Below are 27,965 nucleotides of genomic sequence, written 5' to 3' on the forward strand. Positions count from 1 at the left end.
ATCAGGCAGATGCTATTATTCTCTGCCCTTTATGGAAGATGAGGCCTGGTCACTTGCCAAAAGTGTGAAGTTTAGTAAAGCAAGAGCCTGGAGTTTGAGTGCAGGTATGTGCTCCTGCACAGTACATCCTACTGGACCTCCCGTCTTTCTATCAGTCAAGGACATTAGTTGCAGATAATGGAAACCAATCTTGGCTGGGGTCATCAGAAAATGAACCTCTGAAAGGATAAGAGGTGGCTCATAAAATCTCTAAGACAGTGCTCACATATACCACATACAAAAATTGGGAGAATAAAATTTCTTGGAGGGTTAACCCAGGCTGGATCCTCCCCAGTCCCATTTCTGCTTCCTAAGCACATAGGAAGTTGAGATTTCTCAGCCTGCCTTTCATTTAGGCCAATGGAGCATAAGGGGAAATTAATGCATAGTGTTTCCAGGCCTGTCCCTAAAATTTCTTGCCATATCCTTGACTTTCATGGCCCTGTGAAAGAGAAGGAACTGCGATGCTGGAACCACACTATTAGTAGCCCAGGGCACGAGTCACCGCCTGGAGATGCATTGCCCAGACAAGCTGTCCAACCCGCATCCACCTGTGTATGATTGGAAAGCAAAACTGCTGAAATGTTGGGATTTATTTGTTTCATGGGATGACCTAGCCTATTCTGACCATTAAGACTGGAAAATTAAGCTTGGTGGCTTCATGCTCAAGCCCAGCATCTCAAATCACAGGCTAGAACTGCTTCGGTGAAGACATTAATGCCATCGCTGCTGGCATAGATGCTGCAACTTGCACCACTATCACCGCTGGCCCTGGACAATGGACCCTGGACAGAGCCTGTGCTGGCTGCTTCTGGAGAGTAGGAGCTGTCACCATGCTTGCTCGAATACATTCTGTGCAGCTGGATCATTAAGATATGGATTCTACCTTCAAAGGGCCAACTGTCCAGTCCGAGGAGTGAAAATCCACAAAAAGCCATTGTAATAGAAGAGAAAGTGCTGAGTCTGTTGGCAGAGGACAGTTACTGGACTCTGATTCCTGGAAGAAGAGAGGACTTTCGGTCAGGATAAGTTGCCTATGTGGTTTTGGGCTCTTGTGATATTGTCTAAGTGTATGTCGAATTAAGTTACCATCTTTTGAAATTCAAGAACCTAAGGAAAAATATTGAGGATAAAAGTGATACAGAATTAATTTTTACTAACCAAAAGAGGCCTACAATCCCCAAACACATATTCTCAGTGTATATATAGGTATGTATATGTACATTTCTACTCCAGTCTTTACTCTTAGGTCAATAGTTACCTCTTTCTCTTCCAGAATGGCCTTATTTGGCAGATTGAAGTAAAAGGTAACTTTATGTGTTGTTGTTTTAATTATAAGACATTATGGTTTTTTAAAGATCTTTTATTAATGAACCCAAAGTCCTATCCTTTTCCTGTCAGTACTTTCATTAATGGCACAATAATAACACCACCATCAATTATTTTACTAGTACTCTTAATTGTCGTTTGGGTTTCGTGTCTGGAATAGTTTTCCAAAAAAAAAAAGAAGAAAAATAAAAAATCTCATTGTATTCAAAGGCTTTTCCAGGAAGGTTTATTTAATAGTTAATACAGAGAGCTGTTAACATTGACATCCCCACACACATTCTTGGTTTTTCTTTTTCTTCTTCTTCTTTTTTTTTTTTTTTTGAGACAGTCTCACCCTGTCGCCATGCTGAAGTGTAGTAGCACGATCTCGGCTCACTGCAACCTCTGCCTCCCGGGTTCAAGCGATTCTCCTGCCTCAGCCTCCCAAGTAGCTGGGACTACAGGCACACGCCACCATGCCCAGCTAATTTTTGTATTTTTGTAGAGACAGGATTTTACCACGTTGGCCAAGATGGTCTCGATCTCTTGACCTTGTGATCCACCCGCCTCAGCCTCCCAAAGTGCTGGGATTACAGGCACATTCTTGGTTTATCATACTCATCAATCATTCCTTCACACATCTAGTTTCCTGACTGATAACATAAAACATTGCATTTCTTAGTAGCCATTTAAAATGTAATTCCTAATGAAATTATTAATGACATATTAATGTCATACTTTTACTATATGTTTATGTTCCTAATCTTCCTGGGTCCCTTGGCGTTTGCTATTCTACAGGTCTTAATAAGGGATAGCAAAAGATTGGAAACAAGCTGAATATCCATAGAATGGGGACTGCTTCAATTATGGTACATCTCACAGTGGAACACTAGGCAGTGGTAAAAAATAATGAGGAGGCACTTCACGTTCTGATGTGGATTGATCTTCAAGATTACAGTGATGCCCTGCCTAACAAATGTTTTTGTCAGTGATGGACCACATATATAATGGTGATCCCATAAGATTATAATAGAGCTGTCCTGTACAGGTATACCATTTTTAATCTTTTCTACCATATTGTTACTGTACTTTTTCTATGTTTAGGTATGTTTAGATGCATAAATACTTTCCATTTTGTTACAATTGCCTACCGTGTTCTGTAAACATGTTGTTTAGGTTTGTAGCGTAGGAGCAATAGGCATTACCACATAGCCTAGGTGAATAGTAAGCTGTTTCATCTAGGTTTGTGTAAGTACTCTAAGATGCTCACAGAATAACAGACAAAATTGCCTAAGGCCATATCCCTGTCATTAAGTGATGCATGACTGTATTAAGAAAGACAGCCAGGCTGGGCGTGGTGGCTCACGCCTGTAATCCCAGCACTTTGGGAGGCCTAGGCGGGTGGATCATGAGGTCAGGAGATCGAGACCATCCTGGCCAACACAGTCAAACCCCATCTCTACTAAAAATACAAAAAATCAGCTGGATGTGGTGGCATGTGCTTATAGTCCCAGCTACTCGGGAGGCTGAGGCAGGAGAATCGCTTGAACTTGGGAGGTGGAGGTTGCAGTGAGCTGAGACCCGCACCACTTCACTCCAGCCAGAGCAAGACTTTGCCTAAAAAAAAAAAAAAAAGACAGATAGCCAAATGCAGAATAGACTACAGAGAATGATTTCTCTTTTGTTATAAAAGAGATGTTAGGACATGTATTGGTTGTAAAAGCATGAAATGCCTCTGTGAGGATATATCCAAGAAGGAGATAACATCTGTTGGCTGTTGGGAAGGAAATTGTGTGGCTGAAAGACTGTGTTGAGGGGGAGAATTTTCAGTGGTAATTTATACATCTAAATACATCAATGTGTATTTCCTAAGTGTGAGGACATTCGCTTATATAACCACTATGCAATGATCCAAATTTGGAAATTTAACATGAATATACTATAATCTACAGCCCATATTGAAATTTCAGTTATCTCAATCATGACTTTATAGCCATTTTCCCCCAGTTTAAGACTGTTTTAGTTCATTCAGGCTGCTCTAACAAAATACCATAGACTAGGTAGCTTATGAACAACAGAGATTTATTTCTCACAGTTCTGGACACTGGCAAGTCCAAGAGCAAGGTGCTGGCAGATTCAGTGTCTGGCGAGGGCCTTGCTTTCTGGCTCAGAGATGGTGCCTTCTTGCTGTGTCCTCACATGGTAAAGGGGTGAGGGGGTCTCTCAGCCTCTTTTATAAGGGCACTGATCTCGTTCATGAGAACTTACCTCCATGACCTAATAACCTCCTAAAAGCCCTACCTTCTAATATCATCACTTTAGGGGTTAGGATTTCAACATTTGATGGTAAGGATGGGAGTTGCAGGGGCACAAACATTTCAGTCATAGCAAGAACCCAACTCAGGATTGCACATTGCACCTAACTGTCTTGTATCTCAGTGTCTTTTAATTTGGAATGGTTTCTAGGACTTTCTTTGTCTTTCTTTTTGTCAACAGCAGCAATGATTAAGCCTCTTTAAGTGGCTTCTCAGGCAGTAGATGTAGACAAGTGGGAGCTGGGTTAAGAGAGTCAGAGGACAGAAAATGATAGGGATGGCTGTCAGCTTCTGCCTAGTTTGTGGTCTAATATGCAGAACCCCTTTGTGGGCTTCTTGGAATAACGGAGTTTGGAGAGGGTGAGAATATGCCCCTGCTTGGGGAGGCGGCAGATGGGGGTAAAGCTTACAGTCATTCTAAACTGGGTCTAAATAGAAATAGGACCGTATTTTGAGATCATAAGCCGATGAGGCCAGGTAACATTTAGAATGCATTCTTAGGTAGATTTATTTTTATTTATTTATTTTTATTATTATTATTTTTTGAGGCGGAGCCTTGCTCTGTCACCAGGCTGGTGTGCAGTGGCACGATCTCAGCTCACTACAACCTCTGCCTCCCGGGTTCAAGCGATTCTCCTGCTTCAGTCTCCTGAGTAGCTGGGACTACAGGCACGCACCAATACGTCCAGCTAATTTTTGTATTTTTAGTAGAGTTGGGGTTTCACCATGTTGGCCAGGATGGTCTTGATCTCTTGACCTCGTGATGCACCCACCTCAGCCTCCCAAAGTGTTGGGATTACAGGCGTGAACCACTGTGCCGGCCTCTTAGGTAGATTTATAAAAGGATATTGCCTATAGCTTTCATCAGTTTTTTTTCTTTTTGAGACGGAGTCTCGCGCTGTTGCCCAGGCTGGAGTGCAGTGGCCGGATCTCAGCTCACTGCAAGCTCCGCCTCCCGGGTTTACGCCATTCTCCTGCCTCAGCCTCCCGAGTAACTGGGATTACAGGCGCCCGCCAACTCACCCGGCTAGTTTTTTGTATTTTTTTAGTAGAGACGGGGTTTCACTGTGTTCGCCAGGATGGTCTCGATCTCCTGACCTCGTGATCCACCCGCCTGGGCCTCCCAAAGTGCTGGGATTACAGGCTTGAGCCACCGCGCCCGGCCTCATCAGTTTTTTAAAAGACTTTTTATTATGTGAAATTTTTAAAAGATACAAAAATAGACAAAATAGTTTAATGAACTTGCATGTACCCATCTCCCAGCTTCAACAATTATTATCATTCTTCCATTCTTGCTTAATCTATGCCCTGACTTTCCCCTGCCTGAAAGAATGTTAAAGAAAATCCCCATATATCATATCTTTTTACCCTCAAATACTTCAGAATATCTTTCTAACAAATCAGGATTAAACATACATGACCACAACTTTATTATCACATCCAACAAATTAATAATGTTGTCTTAATAAGATCTAATATCAATACACATTCCATTTGCAATCTCTCATCAATGTCTTTTTTTTTTTTTTTTTTTTGAGACAGAGTCTCGCTCTGTCGCCCAGGCTGGAGTGCAGTGGTATGATCTTGGCTCACTGCAAGCTCTGCCTCCCAGGTTCATGCCATTCTCCTGCCTCAGTCTCCCAAGTAGCTGGGACTATAGGCACCCACCACCACGCCCAGCTAATTTTTTTTTTTTTGAGACAGAGTTTCACTCTGTCACCCAGGCTAGAGTGCGGTGGTGCAATCTGGGCTCACTGCAACTCTGCCTCTCAGGTTCATGCCATTCTAACTGCCTCAGCCTCCCGAGTAGCTGGGACTATAGGCGCCCACCACTACTGCGCCTGGCTAATTTTTAGTATTTGTAGTAGAGACGAGGTTTCACCGTGTTAGCCAGGATGGTCTCGATCTCCTGACCTCGTGATCCGCCCATCTCGGCCTCCCAAAATGCTGGGATTACAGGCATGAGCCACCACGCCCGGCCTCATCAATGTCTTTTTATGGTTGGTTGGTTTGTGTTGAGATTTAAACAGGAGGACTTTCTGGTGTGGCCCTGAAGGACAGTAGTGAAGGAAAATACTCCTACTGGGCATAACTTCAAGCAGTACCCCTGATTGTTTATTTCCCTGAAAAAAGAGGTTACCAGAGATATGGATCTACACTGATTTAGGGGCAATGGCTAATGGTTTAGCTGGCTGGGCTTGGAAGGGAACAATTGGAAAACTGGTCACAAGGCATTCTGAGGAAGAGGTGGATGGACAGACCTCTCAGATTGGCCACAAAAGCGAAGATTTCTGTGTCCCATGTGAATGCTCACCTAGAGTAATTACAGCAGCAGAAGATTTTAATAATCAAGTGGGCAAGATAATCTGTCCTCTGGATCAGCTGGCCTCTTTCCTCGGCTACCTAAAGTGTTCATGCTCAAAGTGGCCAAGGCAAGAGTGATGTGAACTGTCCACTTACTAAAGTCTAATGCCTACCACCACTGCTGAGTGGCCAACCTTCGAACAGCAGAGACCAACTGAGCCCTCAATGGTACCTTTCCCTGGAAGAACCAGCCAGTGTTTGCTTTTTCTGCCTGCAATACTCCTGCCAGAACTATTATCCATATATGAAAATAATGCCTTGTTCACCATGGTAGTATGACAATCTGCCTTGCTTCTGATCAAGAAATTCATTTTACAGCAAATAAAGTACAGCAGTGGGTTCATGCTCATGGAAATCCTGGGTCTACCTTACTGTCTTGATTACTATGGCTTTATAGAAAGTCTTAAAATCAGATAGTATAAGTCTTCTTTGTTCTTTTTAAAAATTGTTCTGGCTATTGTAGATTCTTTGTATTTTCATATAGCTTTTAGAATAAGCTTGTGAATTTCTACCAAGAAAAAAAAAATCCTATTGAAATTTGAATGGGATTGCATTGAATCTGTAGATCAATTTGGAGAAAATTGGTGTCTTAACAATACTGAGTCTTTCAATCCATGAACATGGCATATCCCTCTATTTATTTAAGTCTTCTTTATTTTATTTCAGCAATATTTTACAGGATTTTATTTTGTTTTTTTTTTTTTGTGTTAAAAATTTTTAAATAGAGATGGGGTCTTTCTATGTTGGCCAGGCTGGCCTCAAACTCTGCTCAAGCAATCCTTCTGCATCAGGCTTCCAAGTAGCTGGGACTATAGGCTCATATCACTATGCCTGGCTTACAGCTTTTTGTATATGGGTCTTTTGTTCACATTTTGTTAAATACAGTCCTAATTATTTTAACGTTTGTGAGGCTATTGTATAAATGGTATATTTCACATTTTCATTTCCCAATAGTTTATTGTCAATATGTAAGAATACAATTGATTTTTGTATATTGACTTTGTAATTTATGATTTTTATAAGTTTTCTTATTTTAGTAGTTTTGTGTATTTCTTAGGATTACACACAAATATAATTACGTCCTCTGCAAAAATAGTTTTACTTCCCTCTTTCCAATCTGTTTGTTTCTCCTTCCCTTTCTTTTGTTTCCTTTCTTCTTTCTTTCTTCCTTGCTCTCTTTCTTTTTTTTTCCTTTCTTATTAAATCTTTTTATTTCCATAGGTTATTGGGGAACAGGTGGTGTTTGGTTACATGAGTAAGTTCTTTAGTGGTGATCTGTGAGATTTTGGTGCACCCATCATGCAAGCAGTATTCACTGTACCCAATTTGTGGTCTTTTATCCCTTACCCCCTTCCCACCCTTTCCTGTTGGAGTCCCCAAAGTACATTGTATCTTTCTTATGTCTTTGCATCCTCATAGCTTAACTTCCACATATGAGTGAGAACATACATATTTGGTTTTCCATTCCTGAGTTACTTCACTTAGAATAACAGTCTCCAGTCTCATCCAGGTCACTGTGAATGCCATTAATTCTTTCCTTTTTATGGCCAAGTAGTATTCCATTGTATATATATACCGTGGTTTCTTTATCCACCCATTGATTGATGGGCATTTGGGTTGGTTCCATGTTTTTACAATTGCAAATTGTGCTGTTATATCTTTTGTACGTGTACAAGTATCTTTTTCATATAATGACTTCTTTTCCTCTGGGTAGATAGCCAGTAGTGGGATTGCTGAATTAAATGGTAGTTCTACTTTTAGCTCCTTAAGGAATCTTCACAGTGTTTTCCATAGTGGTTGTACTAGTTTACATTCCCACCTGCCTCAGAGGTCTCTGAAATGTCTTGGAGGCTTTTTCCCCATTGCCTTGGATATTGGCACTTGTCTCCCTTTTGGTTATGTAAGTATCTCTAGCAAGTGGTTGCTCCATAGAGACTGGTTAAATACTTGTTACCAAAAGAAAATATCTCTAGTAAGTGGTTGCTCCATAGTCTGCTTGGATTCTTCCCTTGAAAAAGCTTTTCCTTTCTTTGGCACATGGCTAGGCTGAAAAATTTCCAAACTATTATGCTCTGCTTCCTCTTTAAATATAAGTTCCAGCTTTGAGTCATTCCTTTGCTCCCACATCTGAGCATATGTTGTTAGAGGCAGCCATGCCACTTCTTAAACACTTTGGTGCTCGGAAATTTCTTCTGCCAGATAACGTAGATTATCACTTTGAAATTCGAACTTCCATAGATCCCTAGGGCATGGACACAATATTGCTAAGTTCTTTGCTAAGGCATAACAAAGGTGACATTTGTTCCATTTCCCAATAAGTTTGTCATGTCCATCTGAGGTATCAGCCTGGACTTCACTGTTCATATCACTATCATCATTTTGGTCACAATATTTAACCAGTCTCTAAAAAGTTCCAAATTTTCTCTCATCTTTCTCTCTTCTTCTAAGCTCTCCAAACTTTTCCAACCTCTGCCCATTACCTAGCTCCAAAGCTGCTTCTACATTTCCAGTTATCTTCATAGCAATGTCCCACTCCTTGATACCAATTTTCTGTATTAAGCCATTCTTGTATTTCTATAAAAATACCTGAGACTGGTCAATTTATAAAGAAAAGCAGTTTAATTGGCTCATAGTTCTTCAGACTGTACAGGAAACATAGCACTGGCATCTGCTTCTGGGGAGGTCTCAGGAAGCTTACAATCATGGTGAAAGGTGAAGCTGGAGCAGGTGTCTCACATGGTGGGAGTAGAAGCAAGAGAGAGTAGGGGAGGTGCCACACACTTTAAACAACTAGATTTTGCAGGGAAAGCACCAAGCTATGAGGGATCCACCTCCATGACCCAGACACCTCCCACCAGGCCTGACTTCCAACACTGGGGATTTTATTTCAACATGAGATTAGGGTGGGGACAAACTGTATCAACCTCTGATATAAAAATCCAATAATCAAGCAGCAATATTTTAAGTGCAGCACGGAATCTTCCATGTCATTATTTACAAGACCTGAATCTCTTTACATAATAACAAAATTGAATACAGATGACTTAGCCATTAAGTCCATTTAAAAAATCTGTCCTTTTACATGGTGACAGATTTTACTTTTTGTTATCTTTCTCCTTCTCTTTATCTTTTGCTCTTCCTTGACTTCCTTTTCTTATGTCTGTGTTTTTTGGCTTTTTATCGATTCCCCTGCAGTACCTGCATGTATGGGTTTTTTTTTTTTTTTTTTTTTTTTTTAATGTTTCTTGTGCTTTTTCTTTTTCTACTTTTTCTTCTTCTTCCTGCTATTCTAACTTTCTGCGGAACTGGGCCTACTATTGTGGCCTCAGGTTTCGCTCCCAGAAGGGCTCTGACTTCTGCTTGGACTCTGGCTCCTCCTATGCCTACCTGTCCAACTGGTGCTGTGTCCAGGCTTTCTTTTGCTTTCTCCATTATCTTTCAGGACCTTAGAAGTGTTTCCTGAAGTTTCCTCATCTTTTACAGATACATTACTTCCACTGTCACTTTCATTATAATCTGGCTCAAAAGCAGCTTCATCAGTGTCTCTAGTTCAGTCAGGGGACAGTCGAGAGGAGTGACTTAACTGGGGTTTAGGGTTGGTAGCATTCTTCTCAACTTGCCCAGTAATTTGCTCTTTCTCAATCTGTGTGTCTGGTGGATTAAGAGTATCAAGTAACTTATTGCCACTTGACTCTTTGTCATTCTTTGCTTGTAATATATGTGTCTCATGATCTTTACGAAGACTTCTACCTATAAATTTTGCCTCTTACCTTGAGTGTTTAGTATCATAAGTGGCTTTGTGATCATGAGGTTTTTTGATCTCTTGAGTGACTACAATTAACTTTTTTGGAATCTCCTCTGCCATTTTTAAGAAACTCTCTTTCCTCCATCAGCTTAATTTTCTGTTCAGATGCAGAAGCTATAGTTTGTTGTTTTTTTTAACTTTTTAAAAATTTTTTCATGTTTTGTACATACTTTTTATTTGTTGAGTAAATGAATATTTGTCAATATGTACATAACCACGTAGAGCGAGCATCAGATTTAGAGAGCAACATATTTGGGTTCTAATATGCAAAGCCACTTACCAGCTATGAGGGCTTCGGCAAAGAACTCAATCTGAGCTCAGCTTCCTCAACTGTAAAACCAGGTTATTTGGACCCATGCGGCCTACCACATAGGCTTATTGCAAGGTTCAAATGCAGAAACATGAAAGTGCTATGAAGACAACTTAGAGCCATACAAACATAACAAGTAACAGCAATGAAATTTCAAGCTGAAATTCACACCCTCGGATCGTACTGATGTACTGATGGAGTCAACGAGAAAGTGACAGAATAGCTGATTACTAAAGAGAACGAATATGCCATTTTTCTGAGTGGGAAGAATTCTGCAACATCCTGTAGCTTGTCCCTGCAATGAATCACTTCCCAAACTTCACAAAGATGTGAGAGACTCACCGTCAATAACTCTCTCACAGAAGCACAAGGGCCAAATGTCCTGCGTTTATTTACATATGAAATGTGTTCCATACGGTTATGATGGATGGAGTGCATAACACCTGACAGCAGCAAGGCCTCTCGAGGAACCGAACGTTGACTAAAGTATGTCATGCAAGTATCTATATATACACAAAAGAATTCCTTTTCTTAAAAATAAATAGTACAAAACATGTTCAGGGATAAATACAAAATATAAAATGCAAAAGAAAACACAAAACGAAGCCAAAAAATAGACCTCTCTCAGATAACTATACACGGAAGGGACAGAAGAGTACCTCTGCTGCATTTTAATAAAGCAGACGTTAAATGTGCTTCTTGAAATGGCTGAACTAAACCCGGGTGGCCCAGTGCTTAAGGTAACGGCCAATTGCAATACACAGGCAGCTGCACTGATAAGTCGGTGGTTGAACTTGTGCATCCCGACTCTAAGTACCAGAACGTTTGGCAGTAGCACCCAGAGCAGGAAACACCAACTCTTTTGACAGCAAAGGGTTAAGTCAACTGATTTTTTTCTGTCAAGAGCCAGAGAAATAATTGATATTCTTAGTTGTGTTTCTGTAATAGTTAACAAATTACACGACAAAAACCTGACTACATAAATCTATTGGTCTAACTACGTATTTGTAACTTTTATAGTAGTCCAGCCCTTTCGTTACTTTCCCTCCTTGTGCTTTTAAAGCCAGCCTTGCAGATCTGCCCAGAAAACCAGTACCATTTTTTTCTTTAGAATAGCCTTCCCCATTCCTCAAAATGGAATTGGGGAAATCAGCATTTCTTATTAGATTCCTGGCTTCAGTTTTTATCCATGCTGGGAAAGGAGCGACCTGCAAGGCTGCTTTAAACACCCTTTGGCGTGACCTGAAGACAAAGGCACGCCCACACTGGAGCGCAGTTGTCTCAAATGTGAAGTCACTCCCTCAGGGCAGGCACACCGAGGAAGTGCTAAGACACTTAAACGTTCCTAGTGTTTTCGAGACCCACAATTACTTACAATTTATGTAGTGAATTCTAAAAATTAAAAACACTAAAAAAGCCATTATTTTAGCAACATACAAAATAGTTTATTTGAATTTAGGAACGGCCCCTGTCACTAAGAACTTTGTTTTAAAGAAACAGTACAAAAAGAAAAATTCTAACCCAAAACAACTCAAATCGTTTTCCACTAAATACTGATACAAACGTGTAACAAAGAGTATAAAAAGTTATTCATTTAAATATATACAAACTCTTTTAAACTCAAATACTGTTTTAATACTTATCAAGGATATATACGACGAGGTAAAGGAAGGTACGTTGAAAGAGAATATATTGCAACAGCCTAGACAGTACTGTTAACTCTATTATACTGCAAACTCTTTGCAACAAAAATGTCTTTTATTCCAATGTGGACAGGGATTTTCCTCAGGGACCATCTGTGGCTATTTCTCGGCTGAGCTCATCCTTTTGGATTTGATGAAGGCCATGCTGTGTGTCCACATGTGAGTATTTAAGGCTGCTTCAGTTTCAAAAGTTTTTGCGCATACTTTGCACTTTCTGTCTGACATGGCGCCATCGGGGGATTCATCCTTGTGGCTGGGTTTGTTCTCCTGTTGGTTATCTTCCCCAGCCCCATTTTGCTTGGAAACTGGCTGAGGTTCCTTTAACTTGTGTACGATGAAGAGGTGCCTGGACAGAGAAACGTGAGACGTGTAGCAGAGGCCACACTCCCGGCGCTGGTAGGAAGAACCATCCGATTTGTGCTGAGGGATGTGTTCGTGGAACTGCAGCAGGTTTTTGGTGGTGAAGCCACACATGGCACACTTGTGAACCTTAAAAACATTGATTTTCAGCTCTTTCAGTGGTTGAGTGATTGCTCCTCAGGGAGGCCTGAACTCCAGAACTGGTTCTTCCAACTTCTGTTTGGGACTGGGGACCTTGGTGTCTTCTTTTATTTCTGTTTCCTCCTCATTGGTGGTGTCTGTCATTTCTTTCAGGTCAGGGTCCTTGATGCCATGCATCAGCTGGACGTGCTTCTCCAGCATCAGTTGTTTGGTAAAGGTACGTCTGGAGTCTGGGCAGTGGGAGCAGGCCTACGCTTTCCTGATGCCTTTATGCTTGATCCGGTTGTGCCAGCACAGGCTGTGGGACGAGCTGAAAGACTTGTCACACTGGCAGCAGGGGTGTTTCTTCATTTGCTTCCCATGCTCCTTCCTCATGTGGGATATGTACACATCTCTCTGCATGAACAGGTGGTTACACTCCCAACACGTCCACCCAGGACTGGCCACTTTCTTGATTTTTTCACAGGAAATGGAGATTTCTTTTCCAATTTCTCTTTCCCATTCAGGGATTTGGTGTCCTCTTTGTTCTGATCTGCTGAATTTTGAGTTACAGGCTTAATGCTCAAAGGCAAGTTTATACTCAAGTTTGGAGGCCCTTCAATACTTTTCAGTGTTCCATGCATAGACTTGATATGGTCCATCATAAGTTGCTTCTCTGCATATAAAAGAGAACGGTCAGGACATTTGAAAACAGACACCTTCTGGTTTTCAATGTGTTGGTCAAAGTGGCGATACAGCAAAGTTTGCAGGGTGAACACAGTGTCGCACATGAAACACTTTTGTATGATTTTTGGTTCTCCTATCTTGATGCCAGGATGCTGTGTGTAGGCATGGGAATATGTGCTTGGGGCAGACTTAAATGCCATTGGACAAATAGGACACCTGCAGAAGACTTCACAGTGAGAACCTTGAATGAGACTTCAGAGCAGCCACATCAGAGTACACAACATTGCAATGCACACATCGAAAACCAACTCTCCTCGTGTAGTGCAGACAGTTCTTGGTGACATGGGTCTGGAAGTCCACCGACCTGCAGATGGCCCTGCACTCAGGGCAGGTGTAGGGAGATTTATGCTGATGGATTCTTTGGTATGATGCATAACTGCACTGGTTAGGAAGCAGCATCTGGCAGACAGTGCAAGTCTTTTGTCCACTCATATCTGCAGCCTGCTGGAAATGTGTAGCCAGTGACGTCTCGTCCTGGAAGACTTCATTACACTCCAAACCTTTTAGACTATGTTTATGCAGTTTGGAGGGGTCTTCATCTAGGGGCATGGCTGGGGTGATGGGAGTGCTTGAAGGAGCCGATACGACTGTCCCAGTTATGCCAGACTGAATTTTTGTGACAATGTGTGTGCTGGCTCCCACAGGGCTCTGAAGAGTGGAAGTTGAAGTGGAAGTATTGCTTGATGGAGAAACTATCATTTGACCTGCTGGGACTGGTTTTAAAATTAAGTGGGAGCATTGCATTACCACCCCTTTCTCCTTATGCCCACGGGCATGGGAAAGGAGGCTGCATTTGTTGTAAAAAAACGAGGTTCTTTGTACAATGGTTGCACGTTACTTTGATGCACACGCTCCATCTGCCACAGTGCTGGGTCAGACTCTTTTCAAGTGCAAAGGAGTCCCCACACTCCAAGCACTTGTATCCACACGTTGGTAACATGATCCCTGCATTGGCGGGAGGACTGAGGTTTGGGATGTAAACAGGGACTGGATTGACACTGCTCAGCACCTTGTTGAAAGCTTCTACCACAGAATTCTGCAAGGACAACACTACCTGGACTCGAGACACCTTTTTGGGAGGTTGCGAGGCTGCTGCATTGATTATCGCCTGCTTTATTTGTTGCTGAGGTTTGGTTAGCACTTGGCGGAATACAGAGGTGGCCTGGGCACCCTGAGGCAAAAGGTTAAGGTTGGCAAGGTGCACAGTCTTTGGCACAAGTTTGGCGTTGGTCAGGCTGGATGCCGGCACCATGATAGTTTGCTGCTGGATGGCATTGGTGGCTTTAATGATGGTGCTGCTGGCGCTCTGGACAGAGGCAGCAGATATGACCGTGGCTTTCACCGTGGTGTTGTTAGTGAGCTTCAAATTAATGACTTGGGATCCTGTTGTCTTCACAGCAGACACTGGGAGGAAAGCAGTAGCCACAGGCTTGATTGTGACCTGTTTGGTGGTAAGCTCTGCGGGGGAAACTGCATTGGTCATGACCGCGGACTGGAGAGGCGCCCTGAGGGGAGAGGAAAGGACGGCGGCTGATGCTGGAGATGACAGAAGGGATGTCACAGAGGCCATCACGGACACCGTCTGCTTGGAAGATTTCTTCCCAGAGTCAAGATCCATGTCTGGCAATACCCTAATCACTGTTCTCTTGATTTCCCCAGAAGACGTCTTAATGGTTTTTATGAGGACTTTGAGGATTGCTGGCGTGGACTCTGTGGGAGGCCTGCTACGCTGAGGCCTACGACTGGGGGTGTGGGCCCAGGCGGCGGCCTGTTATTGTTTTTAATAGATAACCTTTATTAGGTTGAAAAATCTTAGTTTTCTAATACTTTAATGAGAGTTTTTATTGTTGTTGTTTTGCAGTAGGGTTTCCCTCTGTCGCCCAGCTGGAGTGCAGTGGTACAATCTTGGCTCACTGCAACCTCCACCTCCTAGTTTCAAGTGATCCTCCTGTTACCGGGGGTCCTTGCTCCCAGAGCTCCCAAGATGGTGGTGGGCCACTTCCAAGATGGCAGCCCGCCACTTCCAAGATGGTGGCAGGCCTCGCGTTTTATGACCTGGGGTTCTCGGCCTCACTGATTCTAAGGAATGGAATCTTGGGCCATGCGGGGAGTGTTATAGCTCTATTAGAAGCCATGGGTCACGGAAGAGAACCGTGGAACCCAGTGACTAGTGTTCAGCTCGATTAGGACGAACCCAGGCACTTAGCCATGCAGGAACAATGGCAAGTCTTTAGCCTGATTGGGAGTGGCGATGGGAACCTTGCTGGATCAGGAGCACAGTGGACACCCTGCTGGATCTGGAGGGATGGAAGTCAGCGGTGGGTCTGCGAGGCGAGTCTGCGACCGTGGCCAACGCAGGGGTGGATGGCAAGTGAAAGCTCAGCTCGAGCCATAACAAACATGGACCAGAAGAGTGCAGTTGCAAGATATAATAGAGTGAAAACAGAGCTCCCATACAAAGGGAGGGGACCCAAAGAGGGTAGCCATTGCTGGCTCCAGTGCCTGGGTTTATATCCCGACCATTGTCCCTCCCACTGTGCTCTCAGGCAACAGATGATTGGCTATTTCTTTACCTCCTGTTTTTGCCTAATTAGCATTTTACTGAGCTGTCTTTACTATCTGATTGGTCGGGTGTAAGCTAAGTTGCAAGCCCTGTGTTTAAAGGTGGAAGCAGTTCCACCTTCCCAGCTAGGCTTACGGATTCTTAGTCGGCCTAGGAAATCCAGCTAGTCCTGTCTCTCACTCCCACCTCAGCCTCCCAAGTAGCTGGGACTACAGGCATGTGCCACCACATCCAGCTAATTTTTTTATTTTTTATAGAGATGGGGTTTCACTATGTTACCTGGGCTGGTCTTAAATTTCTGGGCTCAAGTGATCCTCCCACCGTGGCCTCCCAAAGTGCTGGGATTAGAGGTGTGAGCCACCACACCTGATGAGAGGTTTTTTTTTGTTTTTTTGTGTGTGTTTTTTTAATGTCATAAATGCCTGTTTCTGTTTTTTCACATCTCTGAAGATTATGATTTTTCTCTTTTATCCTATTAATGTCATGAGTTACACTAATTTTTTGAAATATTAGACCAACTCTGCATTCTGGGATAAGCGCCTCTCCCCCACGCCCTGCCAAGTCACATGTATTATCCTTTTTCTGTTTTACTATATTTGATTTGCTAATATTTTGTTAAGGATTTATATTAATAAGAAATACTATTAGCCTGTATTTTTCTTATAATGACTTTGTTTTTCTTATCAGGATAATACTGGCATCATAAAATGATATGGCAAATATTCTCTCCATCTCTTGTTCTGAAAGTGTTAGTGTGATATTGGTGTTATTTTCTCCTTAAATATTTTATAAACTTCACCAGTGAAGTGATCTGTGTTGGTGTGTTCTTTGTGAAAAAACATTTTAAAACTATGATGATTTCTTTCATAGATATAGTATAACTTAGATTATGTCTTCTGTCATTTTTGTAATTTGCCTCTTTGAAAAAAGGGGTAATTTCATTATATCCATAAATGTATTTGCATATGTTTGTTTACATTATTCCTTTTTTTATTTTAATGTTCATAGGACTTGCAGTTATGTCTCCTTTTAAACTTCTGATATTGGTAATTTTTGTTTTTTCTTGAGCAGTCTAAAGGTTTATTGATTGTATTATACTTTTAAAAGATACAGCTTTTGCTTTAATTGGGTTATCTCTACTGTTATCCATTTTCTATTTAATTATTCTTATTCTCACCTTGATTTTATTCTTTTATTCTGTTTATTTTCAGTTTAATCTATCCTTTCTAGTCCTCAATGAGGAAGCTTAGTGATTGCTTTTAGACCTTCCTTCTAAGCACCACTTCACCTGTTCTACAAATGCCTTTTTGTTCCCCTTTTGCAATCCTAATTGTTCTATTTGTCCCTGGAGGACACTGGGAGTTTCAAGTGTCCTGCAACTGAAGCTACTTCCATTAGACTCTTCATCAGATTTTAAAAAGGGTTTGTGACCAGAAAATTTCAGACTATTTGACACCAATTAAGTATAGATTTTTAGGTTCAATTTCTTACATAAACTATCAATTGTACACTTCTATGTAGTAAGGCCTAGAGCAGTTGACTGAACATTGTGGGGGAAGAAGATGTGTGTTTCATCTTTTTAATTCTTTCTCTCCCACTTCAGGAGAATTGTTGCTGCATAAGGCCTCTCAGGTCAGTGCCATTTCCCTCCTAGTTTTCTTTATGTGAAATAGCATAAATTCCGGCTATGCCCAAGCTTGTTGGTGAGCAGAAAGTTAAACTCTCCCTTCAGACTCAGTAAGTTTGTTAGAAAAACTGATATCTGGGCCAGGCGCGGTGGCTCACGCCTGTAATCCCAGCACTTTGGAAAGCCGAGGTGGGCGGATCATGAGGTCAGGAGATGGAGACCATCCTGGCTAACACGGTGAAACCCCGTCTCTACTGAAAATACAAAAAGCTAGCTGGGCATGGTGGCGGGCGCCTGTAGACCCAGCTACTCGGGAGGCTGAGGCAGGAGAATGGCGTGAACCCTAGAGGCGGAGCTTGCGGTGAACCGAGATGGCGCCACCGCACTCCAGCCTGGGCGACAAAGCGAGACTCCGTCTCAAAAAAAAAGAAAAACTGGTATCTGGATTTGGTTCTAGTCTAGCATAGATTAAGAAGTAGAAATATGTTGAAATGAGGATAAAGAGCATTTTAAATGAAAACAGAGATCCAATATGATGAAATAGGAGTAAATTCTTTTTTGTTTCATTTTCCTCCAATTTCATTTTAAAACAGGTGATTTTTTAAAAGAAGATGGTTTTGTTCCAGTAGGCATTTGACGCATTAGCCTTCCTTGGCTTTCCCAGCAGGGATATAGACCTAGCTAAATGACCTGGTAGTGTTTTCTCTGAGTCAAGTTAGCATTAAATGTGGTCTCTGGATATGGGAAGAGATGGATAATCTAATAGTCTACAGATGTCAGAAACTTTATTCTCACCTTTTCTCTCCATATTTTAAATTTATATGTCTTTTTGAAAAACATTTAGACTGCCACCTCCAATTAGGATATAGAAAGTTCCAAGAGATCATTGCTCTCACTGAAATAATGTGAGTAAGCTGGACAAGCTACAGAAGCATAGTTGTTAAAAACCCAAGCTGAGGATAAAGAAGTGAAAATAAACTAAATTCCAGAGTGCAGAGAGCCCTTGCTAGGAAAGTGAGACCCGAGGCTGCTTTCCTCATAGGGGTATGGTGGATGGAAGATTGAACCCACTATAGATGGGAAGTTTTGCAGATGCAAGGAGAAACTAGCTGAACTTTTAACAAATTTGCATGAGCTGGCAAAATGTATTAAAATCCCCCAGAGTCCCATTCTTCACTGAGAACCTGGCAGCAGCAAGAACAGGGAAGGAGAATTAAGAGAGACTTGCTCAGGGCACACCTGCCTACTAATTCTTCTTAAATGTGCACATAATTAAATAGAGAAGACATGTTTATAAAAAACAAGAAGGGCTGGGTGCAGTGGTTCATGCCTGTAATCCCAGCAATTTGGGAGGCTGAGGTGGGTGGGTCACCTGAGGTCAGGAGTTCAAGACCAGCCTGGCCAACATGGTGAAACCCCGTCTCTACTAAAAATACAAAAAGTAGCCGGGCGTGGTGTTGCACACCTGTAATCCCAGCTACTTGGGAGGCTGAGGCACAAGAATTGCTAACCTGGGAGGCGAAGGTTGCAGTAAGCTGAAATAGCACTACTGCACTCCAGCCTGGGCAACAGAGTGAGACTCTGTCTCAAAAAAAAAAAAAAAAAAAAAAAAAAAAAAAAAAAAAAAGCAGGAAGATGTAATGAATAATCAAGAGAAAACAAAAACAGAATGAGGAATGACCCAGATGTTGAAATCAGCAGACAAAAACTTTAAAATAAGTATTACAACACTGTTAACATGTTCACTGGAAAAGCCAAGCAAAAGCAAAATGTGTGAACAGATTGTAAATTTCGGCAGGAAATCTGAAACTCTACGAAAGAATAAAATGGAAATTCTAGTCCTGAAATGAGAAATTCATTTGAAGGACTTATCAGCAGATTGAATAGAGCACAAGAAAAGATATGTAAACTTGAAAATAGGTTAATTAAATTAATCCAAACTGACACATAAAGAGAAAAATTAAAACTCAAGCAGCATAAATACAAAGAAAACCATACTAAAGCACATAATGGTCAAATTGCTGAAAACCAATACTAAAGAGAATATCTTAAGTGCTATCAGAGAAAAAGGGCAAATACATTTAAGAAGGTAACAATAAGAAAGAATGATGGCTGAATTCTTATTAAAAATGCAGACGACAATGTAATGGCTTCTTTAAAGAATTAAAAAAAGCATTCAAAATACATACTTCAAAAATAAAGGCAAAATAAAGACATTTGTAGACAGGGAAAAGTTGAGGAACTTAGTCCAGTAAGTAGACTTGCACTACATAAGTCTGCAAATTATAAAAATTTTAGGTTAAAAGGAAATGATACCTGATGATGTGGTTTGCATCTACATCCCTACCCAAATCTCATGTTGTATTGTAATCCCTATTCTTGGGGGTGAGGCCGCCTGGTGGGAGGCGATTGTGGGCCGATTCATCATAAATAGTTTAGCACCATTCCCTTGGTGCTGTTCTTGTGATTATGAGTGAGTTCTCACGTGATCTGGTTGTTTGGAAGTGTGTAGCACTTCCTCCCTTGGTTCTCTCTCTTGCTCCTGCTCCCTCCTTATAGAATAGCCAGCTCTGACTTTGCCTTCCACCATAAGTATAAGCTCCCTGAGGCCTCCCCAGAAACAGAAGCTGCCATGCTTCCTGTACAGCCTGCAGAACCATGAACCAATTAAACCTCTTTTCTTATAAATTACTCAGTCTCAGGTATGTCTTTATAGCAATGGAAGAATGGCCTAATACACCAGATTAATCCTGGATCTGTAGGAAAGAAGAGTGTTGGAAAGGGTAAATATGTAGAAATGTGTGTATGTGTATTTGTGTAGATGCATGTGGATGCTCACATACATCAAGATACTATTATTATTTTATTTGCTTAATATGTATGTCTTTATATATTATATAAATATGTATATATTATGTATGTGTTTAATACATATTAATATGTAATTAATATATTAACATGTATGTATTTATTAAACAAATAATGTCTTGATGGATGTGAGTATGTACATGCAGGCACATACATACATATATACACACATATACATACATATATATACTCATATATAAGTAATATATATGTATACACACACACACACATATTACTTTCTTGGCTCCAAGCTGAAGAATGAATACTGGTATACTGGTGGTGAACTTGCTCAGATTTTATCTGTTGAATATATCTTTAGTTTGTACTTATTGTCGGTGAGTTTTTTTTCCTGGGTAAAGGAAATTGTAAATTTCTATGTTAACAGGTAGGTGTATTAGGCCATTCTGGCACTGCTATGAAGAAATACCTGAGACTGAGTAATTTATAAGGAAAGAAGTGCAGTTGCCTCACTGTTCCGGTGTCTGTATAGGAAGCATAGAGGCATCTGCTTCTGGGGAGGTCTCAGGAAGGTTTTACTCATGGTAGAAGGTGAAGCAGCAGCAGGCACTTCATATGGTGAAAGCAGGAGCAAGAGATGGGGAGTGAGCAGAGGTGCCACACACTTTGTTTTTTTTTTTTTTTAGACAGAGTTTCGCTCTTTTTGCCCAGGCTGGAGTGCAATGGTGCAATCTCAGCTCACTGCAACCTCTGCCTCCCGGGTTGAAGTTATTCTCCTGCCTCAGCCTCCTTAGTAGCTGGGATTAGAGGTGTGCACCACCATGCCTGGCTACTTTTGTATTTTTAGTAGAGACGGGGTTTCACCATGTTGGCCAGGCTGGTCTCAAACTCCTGACCTCAGGTGATCTGCCCACTTTGGTCTCCCAAAGTGTTGGGATTACAGGCGTGAGCCACTGTGCCTGGCCAGGTGCCACACACTTTTAAATGACCAGATTTTGTGAGAATTCACTACCACAAAGACAGCACCAAGCCATGAGGGAAACACCCCCATAATCCAAGCATCCTCCACCAGCCCTGCCTCCAGCACTGGGGGTCATAATCCAACATGATTTGGGAAGGGACAAATATCCAAACTATATCATTCCACCCCTGACTCCTCCTAAACTCATGTCCTTTTCACATTGCAAAATGGAATCATGCCTTCCCAACAGTCCCCCAAAGTCTTAACTTATTCCAGCATTAACTCAAAAGTCCAAAGTCTCATTTGAAACAAAACAAATCCCTTCCACCTATGACCCTGTAAAATAAAAAACAAGTTACTTGCTTCCAAGGTACAAAGGCATTGGATAAACATTCCCATTCCATAGGGAGAAACTGGCCAAAAGAAAAGGGCTACAGGCTCCCTGCATGTTTGAAACCCAGCAGGGCAGTCATTCAATCTTTTTTTTTTAAATTTTTTTTTTTTAATTATTATACTTTAAGTTCTAGGGTACATGTGCACAATGTGCAGGTTTGTTACATATGTATACATGTGCCATGTTGGTGTGCTGCACCCATTAGCTCATCATTTACATTAGGTATATCTCCTAATGCTATCCCTCCCCTCTCCCCCATCCCCACAATAGGCCCCAGTGTGTGATGTTCCCCTTCCCGTGTTCAAGTGATCTCATTGTTCAATTCCCACCTATGAGTGAGAACATGCGGTGTTTGGTTTTCTGTTCTTGTGATAGTTTGCTGAGAATGATGGTTTCCAGCTGCATCCATGTCCCTACAAAGGACACAAACTCATCCTTTTTTATGGTTGCATAGTATTCCATGGTGTATATGTGTCACATTTTCTTAATCCAATCTGTCACTGATGGACATTTGGGTTGATTCCAAGTCTTTGCTATTGTGAATAGTGCCGCAATAAACATACGTGTGCATGTGTCTTTATAGCAGCATGATTTATAATCCTTTGGATATATACCCAGTAATGGGATGGCTGGGTCAAATGGTATTTCTAGTTCTAGATCCTTGAGGAATCACCACACTGTCTTCCACAATGGTTGAACTAGTTTACAGTCCCACCAACAGTGTAAAATTATTCCTATTTCTCCACATCCTCTCCAGCACCTGTTGTTTCTTGATCTTTTAATGATTGCCATTCTAACTGGTGTGAGATGGTTTTGATTTGAATTCTCATTGTGGTTTTTATTTGAATCTTAAAGCTCCGAAATAACCTTTTTTTGACTCTATGTCCTACAACAAGGGGACACTGGTGCAAGGGGTGGGCTCCCTAGTCCTCGGGCAGCTCCACCTCTGTGGCTTTGCAGGGTACATCCCCTGTGGCTGCTCTCACAGTTGAGTGTTTGTGACTTTTCCAGGTGCAGGGTACAAGCTGCCAGTGGATCTGCCATTCTGGGGTCTGGAGAAAGGTGGTCTCCTTCTCACAGCTCCACTAGGCAGTGGCCCAGTGGGGACTCTGTGTGGGGGCTCTAACCTCACATTTCCCCTTGGTACTTTCCTAGTGGAGGGTTTCTATAAGAAAAACCTGTCCCTGAATCAGGTTTTGCATGGGCTCCTGGGCATTCTCATACAGCCTCTGAAATCTAGGCAGAGGTTGCCTAGCATTCTTCACTCTTGCATTCTGCACATCTACAGTTTTAACATCACATGAAAGCCACCAAGGCTTATGGCTTGCATTCTCCAGAGTGGCAACCTGAGCTGTACCTGGGCCCTTTTGAGCCAGAGATGGAGCTGGAGTAGCTGGGATGTGGGGAGCAGTGTCCTGAAGCTGTGCAGGGCCACTGGGCCCTGGGCCTGGCCCATGAAACCATTCTTTCCTTCTAAGCCTCTGGACCTGGGATGGGAGGGACAGGCACAAAGGTTGTCTTCAAATGTCTTCATGGCCTTTTCTTCATGTCTTAGATAAAGGTACTTGGCTCCATTTAGTTATACAAATATCTTATACAAGTGGTTATTCCACGGCCTGCTTGAATTCCTCTCCCAAAAAAGCTTTTTCTTTCTCTGTCACATGGTCCAGCTGCAAATTTTCCACACATTTAAGTTCTGCTTCTTGTTTATATATAAATTCCAACTTTAAGTCATTTCTTTGCTCCTGTGTCTGAATGTGGACTGTTAGAAGCAGTCAGGGCACATCTTGAACACTGCTGCTTAGAAATTTCTTCTGCCAGATGCTGTAAATCATCACTTCAAACTTCCACAGATCTCTAGTGCAAGAGCAGAATGCAGCCAACATCTTTGCTAAAGTTTAACAAGGGTGACCTTTGCTCCAGTTCCCAGTAAGTTTCTGATTTCCATCTGAGACCTCATCAGCCTGGACTTTGTTGTCCATATCACTATCAGCATTTTGGTTACAACTATTTAACCATTCTCTAAGAAGTTCCAAACTTCCCCTCATCTTCCTGTCTTCTTCTGAGCTCTCCAAACTCTTCAAACCTCTGCTCATTACCCAATTGCAAAGCTGCTTTCATATTTCTAGGTATCTTTATAGCAATGCCCCATGCTAGGTACCAATTTTCTATATTAGACTGTTTTTGCACTTATAAAGAAACTCCTGAGACTAGGTATTTATAAGAAAAGAGATTTAATTGGCTCACGATTCTTCAGGCTGTGCAGGAAGCATAGTGCTGGCATCTGCTTCTCGGGAGGCCTCAGGGAGCTTTTACTGATGGTGGAAGGTGAAGCAGGAGCAGGCACTACACATGATAAAATCAGGTGCAAGAGAGATGGGGAGAAGTGACACACACTTTTAAATGACTAGATCTTGTGAGAACTCATTATCATGAAGACAATGCCAAGCCATGAGGGACCTGCCTCCATGACCCAAACACCTCCCACCAGGCCCCGCCTCCATCATTGGAGATCACAATTCAATATGAGAGCTGGGTGGGACAAATATCCAAACAATATCAGCAGTTATTTTCTGTTGGGAAAAGCTGAGTGTTGGGAGAAGCTGAGGCAGGGCTTGCATGTATGATATAATGTAAAAAAGTCTTGGAACATGTCCGGGGTCCAGGGTCTAAAACCCTTTGTGGTCTTTGGAACACCAAGCTCTGTGCTAAAGGGTGGGAGGCTACTCTGATGCACCATAATCTAAGCCCAGGGCATAAAATCCCTCGTGGCTTGAATAGAATCCAGGGCTCGTGGCTCTGGAATGTGTCTAGACTTGCTGGCTCCTTGCTCCTTGCTCTCCCAGGATCGATTGTATCTTGAGTTAAAAGAACCTGCTCTCCATTATCTCAAGTAGCAGAGCAAATGCTAAACCATCACAACTGTAAATCATGTGCTTAATGCAATGTGCCATTTTGACCTCCACATTCTCACCCCCTGATTCTTTGTTGGATTACCAATAAATAGTGTGGGCTTCCGGAGCTCAGGGCCTTCGCAGCCTCCATACACTAGCGACGGCCCCTGGTCCCAGCTTTTTCTCTCTCAAACTGTCTTTTTCTCAATCCTTTCACTCTGCTACTCTGCTGGACTTTGTCACCCCCACGACCTGGTGTTGGGTCTGATCACCCAACAATTTTCTTTCATTGCATTGAAATGGTCAGTCTACTGTCTTCTAGCTTCCATTGTTTCTTTTGAGAATTTAGCTGTTACTCTAACTGCTGCCTCTCTAAAGACATCTTTTAAGGTTTCTCTTTGTCTTTGGTTTTTTGCAGTTTCACTATAATGTATTTACATGTTGATTTATTTTTAAAATTTTCTGCCTTGAGATTTATTCTGCTTCTTAAACACATGGTTTGATGTCTTTAATTAGTGGGGTTTTTTTCGTTGATGTTTTTTGTTTTTTTTTTCTGAGACAGGGTCTTGCACTGTTGCCCAGGCTGGAGTGCAATGGTATGATCTTGGCTCACTGCAACCTCCGCCTCCCAGGTTCAAGCAATTCTCCTGCCTCAGCCTCCCAAATAGCTGGGGTTACAGTTGCGTGTCAACATGCCCAGCTCATTTTTGTATTTTTAGTAGAGATGGGGTGTCACCATATTGGCCAGGCTGGTCTCAAACTCCTGACCTCATGATCCGCCCACCTCAACCTCCCTCCCAAAATGCTGGAATTACAGGCATGAGCCACTGTGCCTGGCCTTTTATTAGTTTTGGACAATCTCTAGTAATGATTTATTCACATTTGCCTCTGTTCCCATTATTTTTTCTTTAGGGATACCAATAAAACATACGTGTTAGACTGTCTTACCATATCCTCTGCATCTCGATCTGTCAAGAAGCAATTATTTTCATGTCTCTTCACAATTAGGACTTTCTGAGCAAATGTTATTGATATTTGAGTTAAAGAAAGTTAGAGGGTGTTAGGACTAAAGCCATCTGCTCCCATTCAAAGGGCAATAAGATTTATCTTCTTCTAACTCCCACCCACCCAACTTCAGGCCAAATGCTTGCATTCTGTAGTAGAGATGTTCCCGTTTTTCTTTCTGAGACTATTAATTTACATTTCAAAGGGGAATAAAACCTGGAACCATGGAGCCAGTTGCTTCCATTCTGAAGGACTGTAAATGACTGGAGAGCAAAGGTGTGTAGCTGGGAATGGTGTAGTCTATATGAATTACGTTCTTAATTTAAACTGTTAGATTCATAATTTCAGAATTTCTCTTCTATACTGCAAAAACTCCTCTGCATAGGCAGGCTTATCAAACTATGCACTTTAAATAGGTGGATTTTATTGTATGTAAACTGTACCTCAATAAAGCTGTTAAAAAGATAAAATCAGACAGAAAAAAGGTTATTGAATTTTTAATTTTCATAATGTATTTTTCAATTCTAAAAAAATCTATTTGGTTTTGTGAAAGGAATATAAATCTTGGGGCCCCCAAATCACTAAGTTAAAGGCAAAAGTTAAGTTAAGCTGGGAACTGCTTAGAGTCAACCTGCCTCCCATTCTACCCAAAGTCACCCCTCTGCTCACTGAGATAAATGTATATCTGATTGCCTCCTTTGGAGAGACTAATCAGAAACTCAGTGCAACCGTTTGTCTCTTATTTACTTATAACCTGGAAACCTTGCCCTGCTTGGAGTCTTCCCATCTTTGCTTTGAGTTGTCCCATCTTTCCAATGCAAACCTGTGTTCATCTTGCATATGATGTCTCATGTCTCCCTAGAATGTATAAAACCAAACTGGGCTCTGACCACCTTGGGCACATGTTGTTAGGACCTCCTGAGGGTGTGTCACAGGCACGTGTCCTCAATCTTGGCAAAATAAACTTTCTAAATTAATTGAGACTCATCTCAGATGATCAGGGTTCACAGTTTCCTTACACATCTGCTATGTCACTTTTTATGATTTCTAGTTTTCTGCCAAAATGGTTTAAATAAACTTTTATCTCCTTGAACATAGTAGACCTATTTATTTTATGGCATCTACTGATGATTCCATTATTTGCAGTTCCTGTGGGTGGGTCTATTTGTTGTTTCTGTTCATTCTCATCCATAGCATTTTTAAATTTTTTTTTTTTTTCAGATGGAGTTTCACTCTATCACCCAGGCTGGAGTGCAGTGGCACGATCTCAAGTGATTCTCTTGCCTCAGCTTTCTGAGTAGCTGGAATTATAGGGGCCCCCCACCATGCCCGGCTAATTTTTGTATTTTTAGTAGAGATGGGGTTTCACCGTGTTGGCCAGGCTGGTCTCAAACTTCTGACCTTGTGATCCACCTGCCCCAGCCTCCCAAAGTGAGCCATGGCAGCCATGGCAGCCGGCCCCATCCATAGCATTTTATCTTCACGTGTACTTGGTTATCCTTGACTCTGTGTTAGACATTGTGCTTGGAAAACATAATTTTTAAGGCCTATGCTGTGCCCTTGTCGTCTAAAAATAGTTTTTTATTCCTTTTGCCAGGTGACTGGGAGCACTACCAACACAGAATTACCTTAATTCAAGTTCAGGCCTTGTTGTTTTCTCCACCACTCAGATTTTTGAACCACATTTTCATCTATGCGAGGATTGGTTTGTTTTTTGTTGTTCTTACTTCGAGTGTGCAGCATTTTGGGGTCACATCCCAAAGCCAGATCATATATTGGGTCTGACACTTGGTGGGCCCTGGATGCCAACTTTTTTCCCATAGTACCTTGAGGCCACCAAAGCCCAGAAGCACAGCTAAACTTGGAACAATAGAGGCCAAGTTGTTTTACTAATCTCTCTAGATTCTGGGCCTCTTTTGGAACTTGGCCAGATAATTTTTCACTATCTTCCAAGCTCTGTGATGCTTGTAAGGCCAAGGAGGGAGGATCGCTTGAGCCTAGGAGTTCAAGACCAGCCTTGGCAACATGGGGAAACCCTGTTTCCACTAAAAATACAAAAAATTAGTCAGGCGTGCTGGTGCGTGCCTATAATCCCAGCTACTTGGGAGACTGAGGCAGGAGAATTGCTCGAACCTGGGAGGTGGAGGTTGCAGTGAGCAGAGATTGCACCGCTGCACTTCACCCTGGGCAACTGAGCGAGACTCCGTCTCAAAAAAAAAAAAAAAAAAAAAAAGGGAAATGAAGTCTCAGAGCCTCTGCTTGGGAGCTTGAACAGGAACCAGAACCAGCAAGAACATCCCATCAACAGACCACCAGAGCCAACCGTGCAGGATACGCCTTCAATAGCGACAACGTGTGGCAGCATCCAGCAATGGCAGCATAGGGCTGGAGTTGTTCTTTGTCCATCTGGTGCCAGGGAGCTGGACTGAAGAAGCAGAATTCCTGGACAATACAGGGGAGGAGGGAGGGCCCAGGGAGGAGGCGCTGGACTTCCTTTGCATCACAGTAGGCGAGTGCTCAGGCAATTATGAGAGAAGGCGAGCTCACATCTTTGCTCTGCCACAGCCTGAGGAGTTGGCAAGTCACTGCATCTCTTTCTGCCTCAGTTTCTTTATTTGCAGAAT

General features: G+C 42.0%; 2 pseudogenes; both read right to left on the bottom strand.

The window, feature by feature from the left end:
* Positions 1 to 9,104: 9,104 nt before the first annotated feature.
* Positions 9,105 to 10,943, bottom strand: LOC135964896 (E3 ubiquitin-protein ligase RBBP6-like; annotated as a pseudogene).
* An 881-nt stretch (positions 10,944 to 11,824) lies between these two features.
* Positions 11,825 to 27,747, bottom strand: LOC107130802 (zinc finger protein 532 pseudogene; annotated as a pseudogene).
* Between the last annotated feature and the right edge of the window lie 218 nt (positions 27,748 to 27,965).

The sequence above is a fragment of the Macaca fascicularis genome, chromosome 9, assembly GCF_037993035.2.
Source record: "Macaca fascicularis isolate 582-1 chromosome 9, T2T-MFA8v1.1".
Classification (NCBI taxonomy): domain Eukaryota; kingdom Metazoa; phylum Chordata; class Mammalia; order Primates; family Cercopithecidae; genus Macaca; species Macaca fascicularis.